Source organism: Palaemon carinicauda, chromosome 12 (genome assembly GCF_036898095.1).
Source record: "Palaemon carinicauda isolate YSFRI2023 chromosome 12, ASM3689809v2, whole genome shotgun sequence".
NCBI classification, from domain to species: Eukaryota; Metazoa; Arthropoda; class Malacostraca; order Decapoda; family Palaemonidae; genus Palaemon; species Palaemon carinicauda.
The window spans coordinates 91,019,874-91,030,019 of NC_090736.1; the positions used below are offsets into that span (position 1 = coordinate 91,019,874).

The 10,146-nt window shown below is 34.6% G+C and overlaps 2 pseudogenes; both read right to left on the reverse strand.

The window, feature by feature from the left end:
• Positions 1-3,339: 3,339 nt before the first annotated feature.
• LOC137650947 (NADH-ubiquinone oxidoreductase chain 5-like) lies at positions 3,340-7,383 on the reverse strand (annotated as a pseudogene).
• A 1,276-nt stretch (positions 7,384-8,659) lies between these two features.
• On the reverse strand, positions 8,660-9,598 carry LOC137650948 (NADH-ubiquinone oxidoreductase chain 1-like; annotated as a pseudogene).
• Between the last annotated feature and the right edge of the window lie 548 nt (positions 9,599-10,146).

Genomic DNA, 10,146 nt, shown 5'->3' on the forward strand with positions numbered 1-10,146 from the left:
GTCGAAAAGATACGTATGATGAAGCGGTGATTTTGAATTCATTGTATTTGCAATTTGTAAAGTTTTTGTGAACGGCCCTGTAGGAAGGTTAAGATTTTGTAATGTGATCTGGTTATCTATGTTTCATTAAGTGTCAGACTTGAATATTGTATTATTCTAATTTATTTTAAAGCTTGTGTATAATTTACATTGCATTATTTCCTTTTCTTAGTCTAAGGTTTATCTAGATGTAATAGTTCAAGTTAAGTTAAAATATAATTTTCAGATCATAACATTTTGTGTCTAAATCAAAAGTTTTGATTTTTTCTAGTGACTTATTTTCCTATGTAAATTCTTTCAAAGTGTTGTAATTTATATAGAACCCATTTATTTTTGTAAAGATTGTATTATTCTAATCATCATTATTTAGAACCAGATACCGTTCGTTTTCTGTTAAGAACCGCAATAAGTTCCAAAATTTCTTAAGAGTAATTACCCACTTTAGTTTGAGTGTACTTAAGAGACCTTTGGATATTCAGTGTTTTATATACTGCGGTCTCAGAATTCGTGTATGAATGTTTTAAAGTGTAACCGTTTTAAAGTAAAAGCAAACAATGAAGTTTGGAATTCAAGAGGTCGATTAACTTGCCAGTCGTAATATAGTAAATATTATATGTTTGGTTCAAGGTCACGGGAGCCATCCTTGGGATTGAGGAGTCTGTTTTAAATATTGGTGAAAATAAGACCATGTTTTGATTATATGTTTTTGAATAATACAGTGTTGATAATATTTTACGTATTGTTATTATATTATTTTTGGAGAGGCATTAAGTATTGTAAAATTACAAGATGGCACAGTTTAATATCCAAGAGTTTTTGAATAACCCAAGTGTTCAGGAATTTTCAGAAGCTAATGTAACTAAAGCTCAGTGATTCTCTCTCTTAATGGCATGTGGTGGCCATGCAACGAGTGGGATGATTAAGGCACAAATCTAGTGGTCCTAAATCACTGGGTACAAAATATAAGTTCTTGTTCGCAATAAAAGAAGCTTTTTGTCATTTCTCGTCGTTCGCAATAAGACACGTGTCTTGTGAAGCTCTGTATTGTTCCTCTGAGGAACGTGAGACATTGACGTCCACAATGGCAGGACTTCTCAAGCCACAAAAGATCCAGCTTCATAGTAATATCTCTGAGAAAAGTGTTTCACCATCAATGGTCTCTCCTGGGCGGAAAAAAGAATAGAACGACGCCAAGAAACCGGCTGTTGTCCTTTTTTGTAGATTGAAATGTTCTTCACTAGAGAGTTCTATTCCTGCTAATGTTTCTGGAATTTTCATAAAAAAAAGAGAAGTAATTTCGTGTTTCTTGGGATTTCTAAAGCCCTTTTAACTTCACGAGGAGACGAAAAAATCAATGCAGATTTTTTACAAATCGACAGCAAGAATATCTTTACTTACAAGGGCTCTGTTCTATTTTTGAGATCCAGATACATGCACGTTACCTTTCGATGATCACTGCTACCTTTGAGTTCTATATTAATCATTGTTTTGCAAAAGCACCAATATCTCGTGATAGACGTACTGTTTAAAACATGGGAGAAGCGCAAATAATAATAATAATAATAATAATAATAATAATAATAATAATAATAATAATAATAATAATAATAATAATAATAATAATAATAATAATAATAATAATAATAATAATAATAATAATAATAATAATACTTAGCAGGAGTTAAGAGAACAATGATAATAATAATTATAATTACTATTATAAGAAAGAGAAGTGAATTGAAAAATTCCGAGAAAATCTGAGTTTCCCATCCCAAACAGTTCAGATGATGACGATAAAGTCCCTCCCACTTAGAAAACATTTCCCTGAGATTAATGATGTAACGTTTATATTAACTGATATTTCATTCAAACAAAATATTCTTAAAAAATGAGACACCCTTCCTTGACTTCTGGCATCTCTCTCTCTCTCTCTCCTCTCTCTCTCTCTCTCTCTCTCTCTCAAAACTTAAACGAGAGATCCTACATTGAATTCTTGGTTAAAGAAAGCACGATATATATATTCAATTTATCAAAGAACTGGTACATTGAGAGAGAGAGAGAGAGAGAGAGAGAGAGAGAGAGAGAGAGAGAGATTTTCATAATCACTTTCGACGTGAATTCCATGTAGCCCATATAATCTCTCTCTCTCTCTCTCTCTCTCTCTCTCTCTCTCTCTCTCTAACCAAATTTGAAGAAACTAAGTTATTCTCACGCATTCTTGCAAATAATGTGTTTTCATTTGCTGTAGATCTCCAATCTTTAAAAATTACTGAAAATATCGTTGAGTAAAATAATATGTCGCAATATTACAGTAAATTGTTCAGTAATTGTTATCGGAGCCAAAATTTTTTTTTATTAATACAGTCTTGGCTGCTTTCTTTAGATTCGACGGTAACAGTTGTATATATATATATATATATATACATATACATATATATATGTATGTATATATGTTATATATATGTATATATATATATATATATATAAGTATGTATATAGACATATGTATATATAGATATACATATATATATATATATATATATATTTATATATATGTATGTGTATATATATATATATATATATATTGGTCCCGTCTGGGCAGCAATATATATATCATATGCATTACGGCTGGCAAGTTACAAAACCTCTCAGGTTCCAAACTCACCTGTTTATTTTTACATAAATGTCATATACTTCAATAATTAATATATTATATAAAAAATTACAACACTTTGAAATAATCTAAACCAAAAGTACATCACTCGAAATATTAAACCTGAACAAAAACATAGTCTAAGACTAGGAAATAATATTTATGAAAATTATATGATCACTTAATTCGATATATTAAATCTGAACAAGGCCTTGAATTAATCCAGTGCATGACGTATCAGTTGCGAAGTTGATATGACCTACCTTTGATTTTTACTTTTTCCTAGTATCTTCATAGTGTAGGTCCGGACACTGCTCTTCTCCAAAATCTGGAAGGCTTCTTGGAACTCCTTGGTGAGAGGTAATCTCCTTACCGATAAGTAGACCAAAACCTGTCCTACCGCAAGCTGTCTTATGCCTTTTAGGGAAAATTTCCTTATCTTGGCGATCATTCTCCTAAAATCATTGACATTTTCTCCCTCCGTTTCCTCTCAATTCTTCCCTTTTCTGTAAACTTTTTATTAGGTCATTTTATGAAGAGTTCTCCTTGTACTTCCATCGGGCAAAAGGGAGCTTCCTTGATGCATTCGTTAGGCTTTCCAGCAAACTGACAAACATGACATGATGGTCTTAATAAGCTACCTGAGTTTAAATTATTAAAGATAGCCCTACCATTCAAACTAATATTACCAATAAGTAGATTTTAATCCTATTTTGTTAAACTACTTGAAGGACTTTTCTAAGCCCCTCTAAATTAAAGTAAATCCCCTGACCACCGTAATATTCTGACCACCCACTATCTCTGATTTGATGGAAGAGTCCCCCAAGAAATAGCCCCTTAGGAACTACCCCTAAAGTAGATAAAAAAGGCAAGAATCATATAGTGCCAAACAACACAGTCTAATGGTAAGACTTTAAAGATTTCAAATTACAGCTTTCAGAAACTAAATTAAGCACATAGCCGATAGTTCCCCCACTAAAGTTACACATAGTACAGATAGTTTAAAGAGAGGGGTCAAACGAATTATAAAACAAGCTGGAAAAATCAACCAAGAAAGAGCCGCCTCGCTTATAACTGTGCCCAGCCTGAGAACCCCTATTGGAGTTCTTATCAAAGTGTCTTCATCTCTCACACAAGAACAACAACTTAAATTTCAAGACCCTCTCAAACTATAATAAACAAGTCGGAACCTATAGCATACTGTCAGACCTGTTGCCAACCAATATATTAATAAACAAATTACATTTAACGGGCCTATAAATGCCACTTCTAAAATCAAGTCTTTCGAATAAAATCCAGCTAAAAAAGGAATCCCGCATAAAGATAAGTTGGCCAAATTGATGCACATAACTCTCAAAGGAAGAATGCCCACTAAATTACCCATATTTCGAATATCTTGGGTACCTCCCACATTATGAATAATCGAACCAGCACACATAAATAAAAGAGCTTTAAATAAAGTATGCGTCAATAAATGAAAAAAAGCTAACATGACCCCCCCTTAACTTAGAATTCTTACTATCACCACTAATTGTCTCAAAGTAGACAAAGCAATAATTTTCTCTAAGTCCGTCTCAAAATTAGCACCCAAACCAGCCATAATCATTTTAGTACAACCGAATAAAAATAAGATATCTCTAATCAAAGTACCAGTTACCCTAGGTCTAAACCGAATTAATAAGTATACACCTGCTATCACTAAAGTAGACGAGTGCACTAAAGCCGACGCAGGAGTAGGGGCTGCTATTGCAGCTGGCAATCAAGCTGAAAATGGAATCTGAGCCCTTTTAGTTATTGCAGCAATGACAACTAACCAAAGGACTAAACTATCTTCTAAAGACCTTCCCCCAACATAAAAGAGGAAATTTCAACCCCCTAAATCTATCATGAAAGCAATACTCAAGAAAATGGCAACATCCCCCACTCGGTTAGATAGCGCCGTTAGTATTCCAGCGGCAGCTGACTTCACGTTTTGGTAGTAGATGACTAAAGCGTAAGACACTAGGCCAAGACCATCTCACCCCAATAAAATCCTAACTAAATTAGGGCTTAAAATCCGCATTAACATCGATGCGACAAATCCAAGTACAATATATAAAAACCGATTAATATTTTTATCCCCTCTTATATAACACTAGAAGAAATTAAGCAAACAAAAGATAAGAATATTAAAGATATTCAATAAAAAATTAAAGACATTTCAATTCTCACCCTATTTAAACTAACCACCTCCCACTCTATAAAATAACAACAACCAGTCTTTAAAAGCCCCAGTGAAGACCAAACTCCCAAAACTGCCACCCCTAAAAAAAAAAAACTATACTTCTCACAGCTATTTTAAGATTTCCTAACACTGCTCAAAATAAATATTATATCTTTGGCCCCACAAACCAATATTTTTTTCTTAAACTATTCAAGCTTTGAATTAAACAACAAACATATACCCTAACCAAAATTAAAATATTCAAAGGCAATCAATGAAGCATTAATACTAAGTACTCTCGAACTTCACCAGAACAAAAAAAAAAAAAAAAAAAAAAAAACAGACCTAAAATACTTTCCGTGTTGGCTCAGAGAAAAAAGATAAAGGGTATACACTGCCCTTAAAAAAGACAAAAATACCACCCCTAAACCAGCTCACGACGACCAAGAAATAACTCCAACGATCAAACTTACTTCTCCTAATAAATTTAAAGTCGCCATATTACCCACCCTCAAAGCAAACCACCAAAGACATAAAATAGGCATAAACCTAAGAAGCCCTTTACTCATAAATAAACTTTGCCTCCCCAACCGCTCGTATCTTACGTTTGCCAAACAAAAAAGCCCCGAAGAACACAACCCATGACCGATTATCACAGCAACTGCGCCACAAAGCCCCCACCAGCTGTAAAGTATCAGCCCACATAAAACTAAAGCCATATGAGCTACAGAAGAGTAAGCAATTAAAGATTTTATATCCCCCTGACGCAAACAAATCAAACTCACAATGATACCCCCCACAAGGCCTAAACTAACCCAAACTCATCTTAAACTTATCCCCACCTTAGAAAAAAGAGGACAAACACGAATTAACCCATAGCCCCCAAGCTTAAGTAATACCCCAGCTAAAATCATAGAACCAGCCACGGGGGCTTCTACGTGCGCCTTAGGAAGCCATAAATGGACTAGATATATAGGCAATTTCACTACAAAAGCTACTACCCTTGAAACATATCAAATCAATACTAAACTAAACTCTAACTCAGGACTATCCCTCAGACTCATCACTATAGTACCACCTAAATTTTATAGACTTAAAAAAGAAATCAACAAAGGAAGAGACCCAAATAAAGTATAAAATAACATGTAAACACCGGCTTGCAATCGTTCAGGTTGATAGCCCAAACCTAAAATTAAAATTATAGTAGGGATTAAGGAACTCTCAAAACAAACATAAAACAACAAATAGTCTAAACGTGAAAAAGTTAAAATTAGAGACAATAATAAAAGTAGGTTAACAAATAAAAATACCCCGCTAAAGGTACGCCCTCGCTTAACTCCCTCTCTAGCCCCCAAAACTAATGCCAAAACTCAAAACCTCAGTAGAATCAGTAGATAGCCCACCCAATCAACCCCTAGACTTCAACCATATTGAAATTCCCCAAACCTTCTTAAACAGAGTACTCTAAACAATAAACTACCTAAAAAAAGAGAAAGCTGAGTGGACAGCCAACTATTGGAACACAAAGTTATCAATAAAACTATAAAAACAAACTTTAACACCCTAAAATTCTAAATCTGTTGAAATTGTCTCTTCCATGCCTACGAACGATAGAGACTAACAGAGCCAAGCCAAGGGCCCCCTCACAAGCGGCCAAAGTTAAAAAAAAAAATATTAGGAAAAAAGAATCCCCCCCTAAAAAGCCCACCACTCTAAATATAAACCAAAAAAATATTAACCATAATAAACTCTAAACTTAATAGTAAATTTAAAAGATGTTTTCGCTTCCCCACAAACGCTAAAGCCCCACAACACAGTCTCACCAAAATGAATACAAAGTCAAAGTTTCAAGAATACCATTAATACCTCAGGAAAGAAGTTTACCCCTATCTTCAGTCCTCAAAACTAATATTTTACTTGAACTTCCTCCTGACAGCTTCAATAGTTTAAATAAAACAATAGTCTTGTAAACCGTAAATGAATTTTTATCCTTGAAGCTCAGGGCCCTCATTCCTGGATATCAACACTAATTTTCCTATCCTTAAGACTTCTATCCGTAGCCTTGTGCTTCACCTTTTTAACACACCCACTGGCCAGAGGCCTAGCACTAATCATGCAAACTATCTTAATTTGTAATACAGCCACTCTTATTTCAGGAATAAGATGGTTCTCTTATATCTTATTTTTAATTTTTTTTAGGGGCTACTTTAGTCCTATTTATCTATGTAGCTTCCCTGGCCTCCAACGAAATATTTAAAACTAACTTTAAGATAACAATAGTTCTCTTGTTACTCCTTTTAACAATCCCAGCTTTAATTTTCTCTGAAACTTTAATTTTACCTAATAAAGAAACCCTTGAAACATCCTTTTACGGGTCCCCCTAAGAACTAGCATCTGTTCAATTTAAGTTGAACAGGATATACAACCCCACTTCTGCTAACCTAACTGCCGTTATCATCTTATACCTGCTCTTATCTCTAGTAATCATTGTTAAACTAAGATCATGATTCTTTGGTCCCCTTCGCCTCTCCTAATGGCAGCCCCAATCCGAAAGTCCCACCCATTATTCAGCATCGCCAACGGAGCTTTAGTTGACCTACCCACTCCTGCGAACATATACACACTTTGAAATTTTGGACCCCTCTTAGGCCTCTGCTTAGTGGTCCAAATTGCAACTGGCCTCTTTTTAGCGATACACTATACAGCCGATATTACACTTGCTTTCTCTAGAGTAGCACACATTTGCCGAGATGTCAACTACGGTTGACTACTTCGAACAATCCATGCAAATGGAGCTTCCTTTTTCTTTATTTGTTTATATAGACACATCGGCCGAGGAATTTACTACGGCTCTTTCCTTTACATACATACTTGATCAGTAGTAGTTATCATTTTATTTTCAGTAATGGCTACCGCCTTCCTGGGCTATGTCCTACCTTGAGGACAAATGTCTTTTTGAGGAGCAACTGTTATTACTAATCTAATGTCTGCTATTCCCTTTTTGGGAACTGATCTTGTTCAATGGATCTAGGGAGGATTTGCAGTTCACAATGCCACACTCACCCGATTCTTTACTTTCCACTTTCTGTTTCCCTTTATTGTAGCAGCAGCCACAATAGTCCATATCCTGTTCCTTCACCAGACCGGCTCTAATAACCCCCTGGGAATTTCTAGTCAAGTAGAAAAGGTACCTTTCCACCCCTACTTTTCATTTAAAGACATCGTTGGATTTATAGTTATATTAATAGCTCTAATCCTTCTTACCCTTTTAAAGCCCTACTTGCTAGGAGACCCAGGTAATTTCATTCTTGCCAACCCTCTTGTCACCCCAGCACATATTCAACCCGAGTGATACTTTCTCTTTGCCTATGCAATTCTACGATCTATTCCTAATAAACTTGGGGGAGTAATTGCTCTTGTCATATCAGTTGCTATTTTATTTGTACTTCCATTTACCCACAAAGCAAAATTCCGAAGATTATCTTTTTACCTCCTTAATCAATTCATATTCTGAACCCTAGTAACTATTGTAGTCCTCTTAACATGAATTGGGGCGCGACCAGTAGAAGACCCCTACATCCTTACAGGACAAATCCTCACAGGAGCATACTTTTTATTTTATCTTATCAACCCTCTTACACTACTTATTTGAGATAAGCTAATAGACTGATTGTTTAACTTTTAGGAAAGTAAATGTTTTGAAAGCATCATAAAGAAGTTCGAATCTTCTAATAATCTTAACTTTGACCTAAATTTAGTGCAAGTTATATTAAATGGGCGTAACATAAAATTCTTACCCCCCTAAAAAACAAACAATAATTTAAAGAAATAGGTAAAACGTTTCTCAAGTCAGATACATCAATTTGTCGTATCGATAATGAGGAAGAGAACCTCGTACTCAAACAAAAAGAAAACAAATAAACACCACTTTCAAGTAGAACCCGACAGACACTAAGTTCCTACCCAAAAGTAAAATTCTAAACAACGTACTTAAAAAAAGAATTCTAGCATACTCCGCCATGAAAATTAAAGCAAATCCGCCCCCTCTGTACTCTGTATTAAATCCTGAAACGAGCTCTGATTCACCCTCTGCAAAATCAAAAGGTGTTCGGTTTCTCTCTGCCAAACAAGAAACAAACCAGAGAAACCCCAAGGGCCCAGCTACCAACATAAACCAAAAATACCGCTGATAGCTCTCAAATATATTCAAGACTAATCCTCTCACTAAAAAATAGTAGCCTTAACAAAATCAAAGCCAATCTTACTTCATAAGAAATAGTCTGAGCAACTGCCCGTAAACACCCTAAAAGTGAATACTTTGAATTAGAAGCTCAGCCCGCCCCTATAGCAGAATAAACCCCAGCCCTCATACAACATAAGAAAAACAAGACCCCAAACTCAAAACTAAAAAACCCCGTTTCATACGGCATCACCAACCAAATAACTAAAGAAATAAATAAACTAAAAATAAGAGATAAGTAATAAGGAATAAAGTTTCTTAAAGTGGGAAAAGTTTGCTCCTTAGTAAACAGCTTGACTGCATCGGCAAAAGGCTGTATCAGCCCAACATAACCCACCTTATTAGGGCCCTTCCGAACTTGAATATACCCTAAAATATTTCGTTCTAATAAAGTAAAGAATGCCACCGCCACTAAAACTATAATTTAAAAAATTGAATACCTAACAAATTTTACTAAAACCATCACAGCAAGTTTCCTATAAACTTACTATTACCTATAGTGTCTATACTATTTAAACGGATTCTAAATCCGACGCATAAATCTGCCAAAGTAATATTATACTTCATCTAGAAAAAAGAAACTCTCAAAAGTCTAATCCTTTCGTACTAAGACTTAAATTAAATTAATAAAAGATAGAATCTAACCTGGCTCACACCGGTTTGAACTCAAATCATGTAAAATTTTAAAGGTCGAACAGACCTACACCGCAAGCGGCTACACCTGCATGATATTTTAATTCAACATCGAGGTCGCAACTATTTTCTTCGATAAGAACTCTCAGAAAAAATCACGCTGTTATCCCTAAAGTAACTTATACTTATTATCCCTAAAAAAAAGATCAATTTATAATGATAATGATAATATTATTAAGACAGTTACAGCTTATATCAATGTCACCCCAATAAAATAAAAAGAGAATTTCACAACTTTTTAATATAATTCAAGGTTAAAATAAGCCTTTTATTAAATTTTATAGGGTCTTATCGTCCCCCTAAATAATTTAAGCCTTT